The 15,239-nt window shown below is 38.3% G+C and overlaps 1 protein-coding gene across 5 annotated transcripts in view; it reads right to left on the reverse strand.

The window, feature by feature from the left end:
- Nucleotides 1-15,239, reverse strand: part of B3GNTL1 (UDP-GlcNAc:betaGal beta-1,3-N-acetylglucosaminyltransferase like 1) — a 166,154-nt gene that overhangs the window by 55,234 nt on the left and 95,681 nt on the right. The window contains exon 1 of one of the 5 annotated variants that reach the window (XM_080993955.1): nucleotides 375-564. The exons of the other annotated variants lie outside the window; for them this stretch is intronic. The gene's annotated coding sequence lies outside the window, so the exon portion shown is untranslated. Of the gene's footprint in view, nucleotides 1-374; nucleotides 565-15,239 lie in introns of those variants that run through there. 5 annotated transcript variants of the gene reach the window in all.

Raw genomic sequence — 15,239 nt, forward strand, 5'->3', positions numbered from 1 at the left:
ACCTCAGGCTACCTACGCTTCAGGGTACATATGTTTCAGGTTACAGACTCCACTAACCCAGAAATAGTACTTCAGGTTAAGAACTTTGCTTCAGGATGAGAACAAAAATCGTGCTCCGGCAGCACAGCAGCAGCGGGAGGCCCCATTAGCTAAAGTGGTGCTTCAGGTTAAGAACAGTTTCAGGTTAAGTATGGACCTCCGGAACGAATTAAGTACTTAACCCAAGGTACCACTGTAAACAAATTCTTATTTTCCTGATTTCTGAAGTTATGTTCTGGCAATCTATAAGATCCAGCACTGAAAGATCAGAAACATTCAATTTTGTGCACAGAGAGAAAATCAAGGAGGCTTGAGATTTTTAATCTCATACTTACCTCTCATCATTCACACACACACACAAAGGAAACAGGGGGAGAGAAAACACTTGGAATAGGTTCACTCTTCTTCACAGCTTTCTTTTAAATAAAACAAAAGAAAGAACATTAAAGCAGTCTTTTCTTCTTTAAATAGCTGGGAATAACACTTCCCCTAGCATCTCAAACTTCTACGCATTTACTCATCTGCAGCTACTGCCAAACCCTAGAGCAATGGGAACTCTCAAGTTCTGTGCAGTGATCATGAGAAGTGGATAAGACACTCGTACACACGTAAACTATGCCAAGTTCTGCAGTCAGCAAGACGAACTGGTAAAACTGCATTATGAAACACTTTGTGAATTAATCCGTAGGAGTAGATCTGGCTTCTTCAGTAGGATAATAAGTTTATTCTTCATTTTCTGCCTTGCCTCAAGGAAGCTTAAGTCATATTTTTAGCAAACTGTGACTTGGTCAGCCACAGAAAGTTGATTTCCTAGGGTTTCAGAGGGAAAACACCAACTGACTATGTTTCAGAGCATCCTTGACTCAGTAGATAAACTGACTTGAGGCTTTGAAAGCAGTGCGTGGGTGTCTTTATTCAGTGGCACTGTGCAGGGCGTATCAGCCCTACTGCTATGCAGAAATGACCATGTAACAAAGGTTCTTCTGTCATTTCTCAATGGTGCCTCTTCACTTGGTCTACTGCAGGGGTCAGCAAACGTCTTCAGCAGGGGGCCGGTCCACTGTCCATCAGACCTTGTGGGGGGGCCAGACTATATTTTTTGGGGGGGGAATGAACGAATTCCTATGCCCCACAAATAACCCAGAGATGCATTTTAAATAAAAGCACACATTCTATTCATGTAAAAACACCACGCAGGCCCCACAAATAACCCAGAGGTGCATTTTAAATAAAAGGACACATTCTACTCATGTAAAAACACGCTGATTCCCGGACCGCCCATGGGCCGGATTTAGAAGGTGATTGGGCTGGATCCGGCCCCCAGGCCTTAGTTTGCCTACCCATGGTCTACTAGCTTCATGCTAATCCTGTTGAGAATGACACATTGTACTGGCCTGCATACAAAATCCCTGGATTGTGCACTTAAATTGGAAGATGAGCATTCCACCATCACTTTCATTTGCATCAGCTTTTCTTTAGCAATTCTGGAGATCTCCCCACTTATATTGCCCATTGCCGAGTTCTCCAAACACTGCCTAGTGATGGACGCAGAAGCTGTACAGCTCTGTGAGCAGGAGTGACCAGGGAAGATGGAGTGGGGTTTATTAGAGGTGTTCCCATTTTCAAGCTGTTGCAATATTTCTGACCATGTTAATGAAGGGACAAAAGCATTTTTTGCAGTAACGGTTTAAACAAAATAACATGACTACACAGAGAGAGGGAAAAAAATTAATGGAGCACTAAATACACATAAAGGCAATATATTTAGAATATATATTTTTTCTCATTAGTATTTCACTTGCTCTTGCCTCTCCTAAATATTTTTCTAACTCTAAATAAGAAATTAAACATTAAAAAAGAAAATGTTCATTTCCCACAACATTTCTATGCACTCAAACATTTGCAGCCGTATCTCTCCAATGTGAACATTTACTGAGGTAGATGTTTCCATTCCGTAAACTATCTTGCAGTATTATTGGGTGGGTGGGGGAGTAATTAGTAGTAACACAAACAAAAAAATGGTTGTCTACAGATTGTGGCTATAAGTGATCTATGCTTCACCTTTTAAGAGCCAAACTAGACAGGACAGCACTGCAGTTTTCCGTGTGCAAAATCAGGTCTGTTGCTAAATCCCTGTAAAGTGGCAGAGGTATTCAAAGAACTATATGAGTAGATGAGCTGTACTCCTCACCAATCACTGTTTACAAGCAGTTTTTTCCTTTGGTGTTGTGCATAGCTGTCAAATGTCCCTTATTTGGCGGGACAGTCCCTTATCCCAGTGCCATGTCCCGCTGCTGTCCCTTATTGATGATATCCCTTAAATTTCCCGGGTTTCAAAGGAAGCAGCTCCTCTCCCTCCCTCCCTGCCAACCAGGGAGGAGGGAGGCTCCAACTGTGTTGCTTGGCTGTGTTTCTCACCCAATGAGGAGTCTAAGAATGACTGGGGGGTGGAGCTTGCATGCCTTGTGCCGATCAAATCGGCTGCGTTCCCTGGGGACTCGCCTTTGCTCAGCACTTCCCAGCGGAGAGGTGACGGTGGTTTTCCTTGCTGCATCCCCTTTGCCGGGTTGCTGCCACTTGAGGCTTCGTTTGGCTGCTGGTTGACTAAAATCCCTTATTTTGGCTGCTGATCCCTTATTTTCGAGGCTGCTGGTCCCTTATTTTCAAATCTGTAAGTTGACACCTATGATGTTGTGTGTCACTTATTAGGAGAAAAACTGCTTTCAAATAGAAGGCGTTGGGGGATGACTACAGACAGGGGGCAGCACTCTTCTCTTGCCCATGTTGGACTTTAAGTTGCCAAAACATAAGCACCCCACCCACACTTTATGTATGTGGGTCATGCTGCCATCAGGTCTAGCTGTATCCTAATAAGGAACATTCACGATGACGCCAATTCACTAGCCCAATTCTAAAGCGGTAAGACTCACTCATTTATCTAAAATACAGTAATAAGGTGCATGATTCAAAGAGCTTGGCACTAGGAGCAAAGGGGACGTGCCACTTTCAAAGGGGACGTGCCACTTCTGAAAAGCATGCTGGTACCTTTCACCTCTTAACAAGTTCCCCATCACTGCTTAGAAGGTTTCCAGATTCAAAGTTTCAAGAGAATTTATAAGCAGGAATTTCCCCATCCAGTAAAGCTAGCAACTCAGCCACTAAAGTGCACCTGCTTTTTCTTTGATTGGGCTAATTCATCCTTTAATTTTTTTTTAAAAAAGGAAACACTCATATGAAACTAGCTCTTAATATTTTGCTTGTGATGCTTTGTGCTCTATTGTTACAAGTGCCGTTTCTACTTTTAATCAAATTATAAAGAGTTTAGTGGAATCCTTGGGTGAACAGATTTCAACATATGACACCCTAGAGTCACAGAATTGTAGAGTTGAAAGGGACCCTATTTTACATACAATGAGCCTCCACTGGCCTATGTCAAATTCAGTTTGACCAAACCACGTGGCTTTCTCTTTTACCTTGATTTTTTCCACAGGCGGTGCTAAAGAGCAAAGAATACTCCTTGAGCAGCCAAGTATATCACCTACTTCACAAAGAACAGGCCTCTATCTACTCCTGTTTATTGTATTGATTTTTATTGATGCCACATTGCTTTTCAAATATTGTATGCTTTTGGAGGCTTATTTACACCATTTAGATACAACTTGAAAAATGATATATAAATGCTTAATTTTTTTTATAAAAAAGAAATATTCAGTAAATCCCAATTAAGTCAACGTGGCATATGCTGGCAGGATGCATTGAGGACTAAGGAGCATTTAATACTAGGAACAGGAGAACAAGGCTTTACAGAGTAGAAAATAAAATAGCACACCATAACATGGTACTGTAGGAGTAAAAGAAGCAACTTAAGATTCAGGCGCGAACAACATGATGCAGCATAAGCGTTAAGAGCATGAGCTATGATTCCACGTTCCCTTCAGTCATGAATTCACTGGATGACCTGTCAACCCTTTTATCCCTCAAGACTATAAAGCCTACCTTCAAGGATTGTTGTAAGTGTCGTAATCACTTACTTAGATTTTTGGGATTAGGTGCAATGGCAGTTTGAATGCAGAAGATCCCAGGTTCAATCCCAATTCAGATCTCCAGGTGTGTTTTATCTGAGCAGAAAGTAGATCGGTGAGTGGTGTATCTCCAAACAAGCAAGCTTTATATAGGGATCAATGGCACTCTATTACCAATGGAGTATAATCATATAATCCTTATTCTGTTTGAAGATGCAGGAACAGCTAACTTGCCCAACAATCTCCCCACCCCACCCCTTTTTCATTTTTACTATCTAGCTTGATGAAGAGTTCTGGGGAATTGGAAGCTTGTACACTAGCCTGAGTAATTTTGGCTGGCTTAATAAAGATACTGCCCTAAAATGGATTTTGGGATTTATTAATACTATAAGCAGTCAGGTTATAGTTATTCTGTAACTATAGTTATTCTGTAACATGTCCACAAAAGAGAAGCATCTCAAAAAGGAGAGAGAAGCACAGTGCTATTTTTCTAGAAAAAGAGGAGCTGGAACTCACTATGAACGCCTCGAGGCTGTTGTTCTCTTAGAATGGCAATGGAGCCTACCTGAGGGTGCCAGAACTGAGTTCCGGCAAGTTCCGGCCGAAGAGGAAAAAAATACTAACATACTGTCCAAAACAGAACAGGAAAGCACTGGCAGCAAAGTGAGAAATTGCTAGTTCTGGGCGCTTTTCATTGTCATTTCTGGGAAAGCCTGGGAGCAGTAACGCCTATTACACCACTAGGTTTTTGCAAACCTGCACAAGCCACACAATTTGGCAAAGCTGCAAAACTAAGTGGAAGTAGGTAGGGAGCCAAACATGCTCCTTGTTCAGGTGCAATTTATTCTAGGGCCAGCCTTAGAATACCCCTCCCCCACCCCTGACTTTTTTTCTACTTGAGGGCGGCTTTATTGATTTTGGACCTGTGCCTGTCCTACAAACTTCGCATTCTTCTTCGCCTGTTGCAAAACTCACCAGAAACCCTCAGGCACTGCCAGGAACCTACAAAGAATCTAATCCTACATAGTGTTGGTTGCCAGTTCATTTCGGAGCCCAATTCAAGGTGCTCATTCACATTAATGTTTAAAGCCTTAAACGACTTAGAGCCCAAATATCTGAAAGGCAACCTCATTCCCTATAGATGCTCTTGGGCGTTAAGATGATAAGAAGATGTCCTCTTTGTTCCCAGAGAGATGTGCCTGGCCTTTTCATTATGTAGTTTTTGTCAGATACTGAAAACACACCTGTTTACTGTGGTCTTTGACACCTGTGATAGAATTTTTAAGACCTGCTATTCTCTTGACTGCATTCTATTTTAACTGTTCTTAATAACGCGTTTTTAAATTGTTGCAAACTGATCTGGGACTTCATGGTGAAGGGTGGGCAAGAAAACTAGCAAATAGCAGCAACAAAAGCAGCCTTGACACATCACTGATGGATTTTGATAGGATTTAACATAACCATGCAATAATCAACATCTTATTGGTGATTGATAATTCTATTTAGAATTTAGAATTACAAACTGTAGTAGCATAAATTGTGTTGTCATGCGTTAAACTCTTGGAATATCCTCCATTCCACTCATGTTGACTTCTTAATATCCTTCATCTCACTTAGGGGAAGAGAGAATCCATTATTATCAAAGCCATATGCACATACTCTGAACTCCGAGTTCACTGAAGCCCCTTGACTATGCCTCAATAAAGGAATCCAATCCATATAAGGAAAGAGAAAGAATTTCAAAAATCTCCACCGAGACTAGGAACATTGCCTAAAGCCATTATGGTTTTATAGGTAGCAGCAATCTGTAAAACAGCACCTTTTCACTAAGATTATCTGAAATGCCTGGTCAGTTTTTCATTTATTATACACTCCTAGCCCACAGGGAGGCCAGAGCTTCAGGACATTTCAAAGGCACTATCATTCAGATAATAGATCTTAAGCTCCATTTCTCTATTCTCAACCAGACTATTTCAAAACACCACAATTTGTACATAATAAAAGCTACCTGTGCTCTGCATTGTTTACTACCTTTCTAATGATGTTATAGGATGATGATAATTTAGACTTGCAGGTAATTGACATTAAAAGAATGGCATGTCAATACAACATTTCTGTAACTTTAAATGCTTTTATAACAATACACCCAAACCAAGCTGTTAGTCAATGCTGTCACACATAACCCACATGAGGTCTGGAGGGTGGCAAAATGAGAACGGGCCTTTTCAGTGGTGGCTTCCAGCTCGTAGAATGCTCTCCCTAGGAAACCTCACCTGGTGCTATCATTACACATTTTTAGGTGCCAGCCAAAACTTGTTTTATCTTTTTTCATTGTGTTAATTGTTATGCTTTTTAACTGGTTTGTCTCATTGTATTAAGGATATTTTAATGATCTGATGGAATTGTTATTGCACGTTTTCATTATGCATGAATTTTATCATTCATTTTCTAGTTGTAAACAATTTAAAAGCCATTTTGTCATATATGCAGTTTATATATGCAGTTTATTGTATTTTAGTGTTCTGTTGGAAGCCGCCCAGAGTGGCTGGGGAACCCAGCCAGATGGGCAGAGTATAAATAATTTATTATTATTATTATTATTATTATTATTATTATTATTAAATTTAAAAATACAATTATAAAACAAATAAATGTTGCAACAATAAAACAAGTGTTAAAACAATTGAAAACAGTTCCACTTCTAAAAACAACACAAACATTTAAAATCAACCAATTCCACCAGTCTCCTCCCTTTTAAGGTAACACAATGAAGACTAAACAGATACCACAAAATCTGTTGATTGGCATTTGTGCAGTCGCGTACGATAGATACTGTTTTAAAGAGCACATTATTCACAATAAAACATTTAAATTTAATGCCACATTTACATCTCTGTAGGAAAAAGCTCTCAGTGTAACAAAAAATAGCACACTTGATTCATTCCTTGATTCTCTAATATGTGCTCCAATTCAGCTCTGAATAACCTTTTGGAGTGGAGTGTTCATCTGATCGCAATGTTATTTATATTTATTAACTATAGAGACAAAACCCCACCACCCCATGCTACCTGTGTGTTTAGAAATCATAATGACACCATGATTTGGCCCATTCAAACATTTTGGAATGAACAATAATGTAAGGATTTGTTTTGTTTTGAAGTAACAGCTGGGAAAATCTAAACCACATGTTTATTGCCAGAACCAGGATGAAAACTGTAGGAAAAATAATATTTCAAGAAACAGAGGACGCCACGCGCTTATGCTAGGAAGCATGAATGTCTGGAGGCTAAAAGTGGCTGACATTGAAGCTTCACAAATAATGATGTCCAAGCCTGACCCCTTCACTTTGAGGATACAATAACTTCTTTTAAAATATAGTCAGGGTGTTTCAAACTACAGCAGCATTTGGCTGAATTTTCACTTAAGAGTTCATTGTTCATATTAAGAGTTCATATTTTAAGCTGCCTTGAGCATTGTTTTAACTGTGGAATGGCGGCATACAAATAAAATGATGATGATGATGATGATGATGATTCTGGGTAGATGTTTATCACAATTAAGGCGAGAATGAATACGAGTGAGGAGCAGCTTAAAACATTTTGAGAATAGACACAGTACAGTAATTAGTAGTGGTTGGTAATAGAAAATGTATCAGAAGCAAAATTAATATTCTTGAATACAAAATATGAAAAAAGTTGAGAAAAGGAAGCCCAATAGCAATCTTAAAGGGGGAGAAGGGTAAATTCAAAGTGCTATATATTTATTCAAGTGACTTCAATATACAATAAATTGTTGGGAAAGTTATAAACAACTTGTAAGGGTAGGTAGAAAAGAATCTATGGAGAACAGTTCCTGTGCAAAATGCACTGTTCTGGCCTCTTACATAATTCTGCTTCCAATTCCACAAGGTTTGCACACACAAATGGCTCTTGTAGGTTATGCCTATTAAAACCAACTTGGGTAATGAATGCAGATGCCTCCGTATGATAAGAAAAGGCTGTCCCATCTTGATCACCGTGATCCTCTTGGCCTTCCCCCCCCCCCCACCTACTTTCACTTACCAGTGGCACCAGTTTGATCTTCTCTGTCTGCCCCCTCTTTTATCTGTTTTCCTCACTTTCTCCTACCCTATCAAATTCATTATAAGCTACCAGTATTTACTTTAGTATTTTCTTTCTCTTTCTTCCGTAGTTCTACTATAAAACATATTGCATGCTTCAGTCCTCAGGGACAAGTCATTTCTTTAACCCAGGATATCCAGTTCTAACTCCTTTACAGGCCTTTCCCAACAATATACTGCTGGGATTCGCTGCTCCCCAATATTGCCAAACTTTTAAAACGTGTCCATTTGTCTTGGCTTTTTGTACCTGTGTTGTCTCCCTTAGCCTCTCCATCACCTTTTCTTTCTCATCATATTTTATGTTTCATTTAGATTGTAAGCCTGCAGGCATAGCTTGCCTTGATTTCATGAATTCTGCACGGAATTTGGCATTTAACAATGTATAATAAATTAATATATTGAAACTGTTGGTTCTTATTTTCTCTCTTTTGAAGAAATAAGCTAGTTCTTGAGCTGAGCAGCAACTTTCCACAGGGAATTAAAAAAGAGCAATCCTTTCGTTTAAATCCCAACAAAACAATAAAAAAATGAGTGAAGACAAATAAGTGGTTGATAATAAATTTACTGTCCACACATGATTAGATACTTGCCTGTTTTCCATTTTCCACAAAACAAATCCTGTTATTTGCAGACATACACATATTTATTACATCACATGTGAAGCATTAAGCGGCTTTGGAGACTGCAAAGCTGTATAACAATATACAGTAACTCTCCTTTTATGGAGCCCATAACGTAACAAGCCTATGAACTGTGCTCATAAAATATACAGATTCAGTAAATTCTAACAGAGGTTTACGATTCCCTAGAGGGGAAAATCTTCATGGGAATAAACAAGAAGATATTGCTTGAGCTGAGTTCTATAACATAGAGGCACACTGTTCTCAAAAACTATCACACCTAGTACAAAACAGCTCAAGCTGTTTCAATTGGTCTAACAGAGTACTGGATTAAAAAAGTAAACAAGATTAAGTGTAACTTCTGGAGTTAATGCTCATGTGCATATTTTAGGTCGCATTTCACTTCTGGCTAGCCTCTAGGAAATACCTCCCAGAAGTCTTTACGGCTGTCACTATAGTTCCCACAACACCAGTTGTATGTGTTAACACACTCGGTGGATTATCCAACCCATGCAGGTACTCTTTCTGTTTTAAAGGGGGAAAACCCATGCAGACCTTCCACCAATAAGAACCAAATGCAACCAATGGCATGTACAATCAGACAGTATAGGGAAATTTATGTTTTTATTCATGAACTAGTAGAATTGAGTTTTATTTGTGGGTGGTTTATTAATATTTATATTAATAGCATTTTGGTTCCAAGAGATATGTCTCAAATGGTTAAATTGAATTTGAACAGGCTGATAAAGGAGGTTTCCAATGATCTGGAAAGGCGGTCATCATTTAAATTTAGTATCTGGGATAAGGTTAATTCAGTTAAGATGAATATTCTGCCACAAATAATATACATACTTGTAGTATTTCACTATATATTACCCAAGCATATTTTCAAAATATTAATTTAGCATTATTATTAAGAATATTTAGGGAGTTTATTGGGGGTAATTCTCCACTTTATTTTTAACTTGATAAAAGGCTGCTGTCAATATCAGGAGATTTTAATTTTCCAGATACTAGTTTATATCATAAGGCATATCTGTCCCATGCACAAATCACTGGTAAGTTTTTCTTGCTAAGAATATCCCATGTGGAGTAATTTTAGGCATGGATTATTTAACACCCCCATTTGGATATCTATATTTGAGGTCTACGTAAAAGGTAAAAAAAAAGTATAATAAAAAGAAAGTACCTATACCAGCTTCAGTTTTAGCAACCAGAGAGATGTGGTGTAAACTGGGTTGTCACTTACAAACTGACCCATAAGATCACAAATTAACTTTATGGGGTAATCCAGAATTGAAAGCAAGAGGCAACCTTTTTGTGGAAGCAATGAGCTGAATGTGGGACATATATATATATATTAGATGAGCTGATAGGTTCAGATGGATAATTTTTTTGTCATTTCCAATTTTACAGTGTAAATATCGATTTCAATGAGAGCAGAATGGCAGTATCTTCAATTACAACATCTGTTGGTGTCTGTTTCTGGCCCATTCTCCTTTCAACACTTCAGCATCTTTTAAACTGTTGAATCCTTACAAAATGCTAAACTTATAACTGCTTATTAACTTAGCACTGCTTATAAATGGATATCATTAGGTAAATTTTCATGAACTCAGATAGGTGTGGAATAACGAATTAGAGCCTTAACAATGGAAAACTGCTTTAGAATCTATACAGAATGTTTCCTTAGACTTGTAATTGAGATTCAGTCACAAAAATTAATAATATTTAGAATATATTGGACTCCACAGCATTCGCCTAGGAAGGTACTGCCTAATACAAATAAGATGTTGGCATGGTAATGCTGAGAATGCCTCACTGAGGCACATACTAAGGACTTGTCTAGTAGTTACACGCTTCAGTTTTGTATCGGCGAAAACCCTAATATTTGCACATGTTCATACAGATTTAAATTAGATTCCTGTAGTATAGCGATTAATGGCAGGATAATCAAAGTGGATTTTGTAAAGCCTTTATGGTTGCTAAGAGCCTGAAAGGATGAATGCCCACCATCTATCACACAATGGTCTGAGACCCTCTCTGCTTTGACTACATTTCATCTATACGTTAATTTCATGTGGATACCTAGTTGGACAACTAGACAGCTGTTATTAATTCTCATATATATATATATATATATATATATATATATATAACTTAAAATGCATTCATTGATAGTTACTGTATCCATAATGTGAACTGGTTAGTATTATTCATGTATTTCTTTTTCTTCTTTTCCTTTCTTTAATCATTCCCCCCTTCCTTTTCTTTGTTAAATGTGCAAATTAAAATGTAGCTTTTTAAAAAAGAGAGCTATGCATTTTCAATTGCACTTATTCCCAGTAAGTGTGTACTGTACCCTTCCTATTTAAAATATTTATATGACACCTTGATGCATGACAAGAAGACTCCAAGGTCACGAGAAAGAACGTTTAACTTCAGTCAGAGCCTGGGGAATCAAGAAAGTTGATGGAAACTTCTTAAGAAAATGGTGGTGTATACTTATAAGCCAAAAACAAATCTTGGCTATTTATTCAATTAAAGGACTAGAAAGGAGTCTTAAATCACCTTCTGGCCCAACTTGTTATACTAAAGAAAGTCCAACCAAAACAACTTAAATCGTCTGATATTGTTAGTTGATACGTTTTCAAAAGTTTGTATCTATGAGGAACCTACAACAATCCCCTCTGAAAATGAGAATCATTACGAATTCTGAATGACAACACTATTAGTTGTATTGTTGGCCTTTTACCTTTCTCATGACATTTAGTTGAATTTCCTTCAATTGAAGCAAATTACATCTCTTACCATATTCAGTTACCATAGAGAGAAAGATTTATCAACTCCTTCTGTGGACAGAACTATGCTAGTTGCTAACGAGCAACACATCCAAAGATACCAAGATAAAGTGACTGGGAATGGAGGATCTGCAGGGAAATAGACACATGCCTAACTTTCCCCCACTTTAATTTCCACCTTCACTGTTTTTCTGCTGACGGGATTTCAAATGTGTATTTCCAACTGGTACCATGAAATATATAGTATATGGTCACAATTGGCTCTAGATGTTATTCATGGCAAATGACTAATGTGAAACACAAGAAAAAAATATAATGGAATTCAAAACCTCTCTTCCTTAGCTCAGAATTCCAGACGACACCACGAAATCCTGGAAAAGTGCCACCTCCACTATGTTATTCTTAAGCAAAATACAGCCAACAAAGCCAGCATTTCCCTGCGTGGTTAAACTCCACTTTATTTGTCAAGAATAAGGCACTGTTTTTGTCTTGCCCCCAAACTACAGCATTGCTATTGGCCTCCTTGAAACTTTGCAAAAATCCTTGATTATGTCAGACCACAAGCTTTCTTCCACAAATAGCTGATTATTTGGAAGAGCATGATTTTTAGTTTCTCCCAAACAGAAAATGCCATTGTCCTCTGCTCCCTCACTTCTTCAGGACTTCATCTTATACAGTTTCCGCAATATGCTGGGAGCACAAGCCTCTTCCTTTGTGACATGGAAATTGTATTGTGGGTGGTAGAGCATAACTGGTTTCCTACAACTGTACAACCAATAGAAATTTGTTGCATGGAGTGCTCAGATAATTGTCTATGTGGGGGCACTGTTACTAAAGTAGGACTTGGAATTGCCAAGCAGTGGAAGTGTTCAAACTTCACTGTTTTTGTAGATATTGTGCTTTTGGCTATGCTGCTGTTTGCTTTTGTTTCTTTCGTAAAATTTATAGGCCACTTGACTATAATCAAAACAAAACACCTCAAACTGGTTGAGCACAGGGCCACAACTGGTTACTTCTTGGATTACTGGCTGCCATCTTAGCGGGACCACAGGTTTGCCTATCCCATGGCGCCGTGCTTGGAAGGGGAAAAATTGTGCTGCAGTTCACTAATTTTGTGAAGCATTGGTGAATTCATACAGACATATTCTATACAGGGTTGACAGTTGCAGTGTCTTGATTAACAAGACCAAGTTCTCACTCATTCAGTTTAGCACACTGGATGCTATGGAACTGCGGCCTCTCCTGACCCTGCAAAAGAGGCATTTCCTACGGACAATGTTATTTGCATGCTGCTAAAAATATCTGGTAGCCACAGCATAAGAAATCAATATAATCATCTAGAAAGTCCTTAACCCATTTCAAAAATGATTTCTGATATTTGATGCCTTGCCTTTTAGAGGTGTGTGGGTATGTGACAAGGAACTCATCTGTCTTCAACATAGCACTTTATTTTTTATTTACTGTTTCAGCTCTATCAATGTCATTATAGTGAGTGACTTTGTAAAAAGGAGAGTCCAGCCCTATTAATTAGCTGAATATGGCTTACATATTTTAAAGCTACATATTTCAGGATTCAACTTGCTATTGTCTCTCAGTGCCTGTGCCTTTAACACAGTCTTCCAGACTAATTGGTAAAGCTAAGTAGATCTCTTCTCTAAAACACTTCTTTATATAAACATGACATTTTCTGAAGACCTTTTTTTAGTGATAGGTTGGAAAGCTCCTACCAGAATATTTCAATTAGCACGAAATAGACATTCTCTGAAATTAACAGCACCGTTGATTTTTCTGGCATCCAGTCTTCCTTTAACAATCCTTGTTCAATCTCATTTATTTAAAGAACATACAAAATGTTCTTATAAATATAAGTCTGGAGAAATGATAGTGCGTTTTTATGTAGTATTACACTGATTAGGGGATTCACTGGGGACATCATGAACTGGAAAATTCAAATTAATGTTGGGTGGATGGACTTTCTATTGAATCTATCTTCCAAAAAGCAAATTTATTCAAGATATCTTAAGCAGGGAGTGACATTTTTAGTAGGCTAGCTTCAATAAAAGGAACAACCCTTGAAAGGACCTTCAAAATTGTATGCTCGCTGCTCCTTCTCTCCCCTGGGACTATAGGTTGTGCTTCTCCTGCAAACAAAACTTCCATCGCTAGTTTGCAGGGCAAGTACAGGAGCGAACTAAAGGTTTCCCAAGAGCCGGGGGGAGGGGGGAGGTAGAGAAGGGATAGCAGCATACAAGTGAAGAGGAGCAAATGTGCAACGCCAAGGTGGTTCATATCATGCTAAACAACGGATGGTTGTTATGTCTGAATGCGCCCAGTGACTCCAGCTTTTTGGATCTTCAGAAAGGAATTTATATTCCACTTTGTGTCACTTTTAGGTCAAATTCGGTAACAATCAAAATAGCATCTTTAGAGCACCTTCAATGGTTCCTGTTCAGCCTCCTTTTCTATGAAGCCCAATGCCTGTAATTCTGTATCTCCTAACCATTAGTTTCCATAGTCACATTATCCATGGTCTTATTTTGAGTGTAGAGACATGTGCTTTTCTTTAAGCTACTGGTGGTTTTGACACTATGCTAGATTGTAAAAATTAGAAACCACACATTAATATTTCTATTATATACCCTCCCAAAGCATGCACAAACTAGTGCTTTTAGAATAAATCATATAAAGATCCGTTTAACAAACTATAGGAAGGAAAAGAGGTCTCTAACCATAAACTTTTACAACTTGACAGAAATTATACACAAATGCAAACATCATTAGAACTGCAATAACTGGATGTCAAGCCTTTTGGGTCATGGAAATAAAGCAAAATTTGTGATCTGCCATGGGAGACAATCTGGCTTAGGATCAGTTCAGACTTTACACACACCCAAAACATGGTTTAGATGTCAAACCACAACTTCCAAGCTACTTTCTTTGTTTTCATTTTCCATTAGTTCACCATTCTTGTATCTAGTAGTAGGTGCCGCCGTACAGAAGCTTAAACTGTGGGTTGTCAAATCAGACATTATGTCCAACTACATCATTAACACAAAGCATGGTTTGCCAACCTCCTTCAAACCCTGGCTTATGATTCTAGTTTGCAGGCCAGTTGCAAACCATGATGCTATCCATTCAACAGTGACAGCCCTTTGCATCTCAGATTTCAGTAGTGACCTGTGCAACACCAAAATCTGGCAACCCCGCCTTCCACTGGACTTCATCATTGCAGCACCTCAGAAGCAATATGTCCAGTGCAACTAAACCAGTCACACTCCCCTAGATTTACCTTTGCATTCAGTTATCACACCAAAGCAAAGTTAACCATGGTTTGCATGATACTTGAATTGCCACCCATTAAGAAATTAATGTTCTCATATTGGATTAGTTATTTAACGCTAGGGTTACTTGATAAGTTACTTGGTGTGTGTACTTTTGGAATATTATGTCATTCTTCATTTAAGAGGATATTCATGTCTCATCGCCTCCAGTTACTACTAATGTAACTGCATACCTAAATCAATATTCTAATGCATCTTGACCACAGTTTCAATTCAACAAAATAATGTAAGAACCCACATACCATAACAAAAAATCAACTAAGCTGAACTAATAAAAGCAGTAAAAGTAAGAAATA

The sequence above is a fragment of the Podarcis pityusensis genome (genome assembly GCF_964106645.2).
Source record: "Podarcis pityusensis genome assembly, chromosome: 2".
In the NCBI taxonomy this organism is placed as follows: Eukaryota; Metazoa; Chordata; class Lepidosauria; order Squamata; family Lacertidae; genus Podarcis; species Podarcis pityusensis.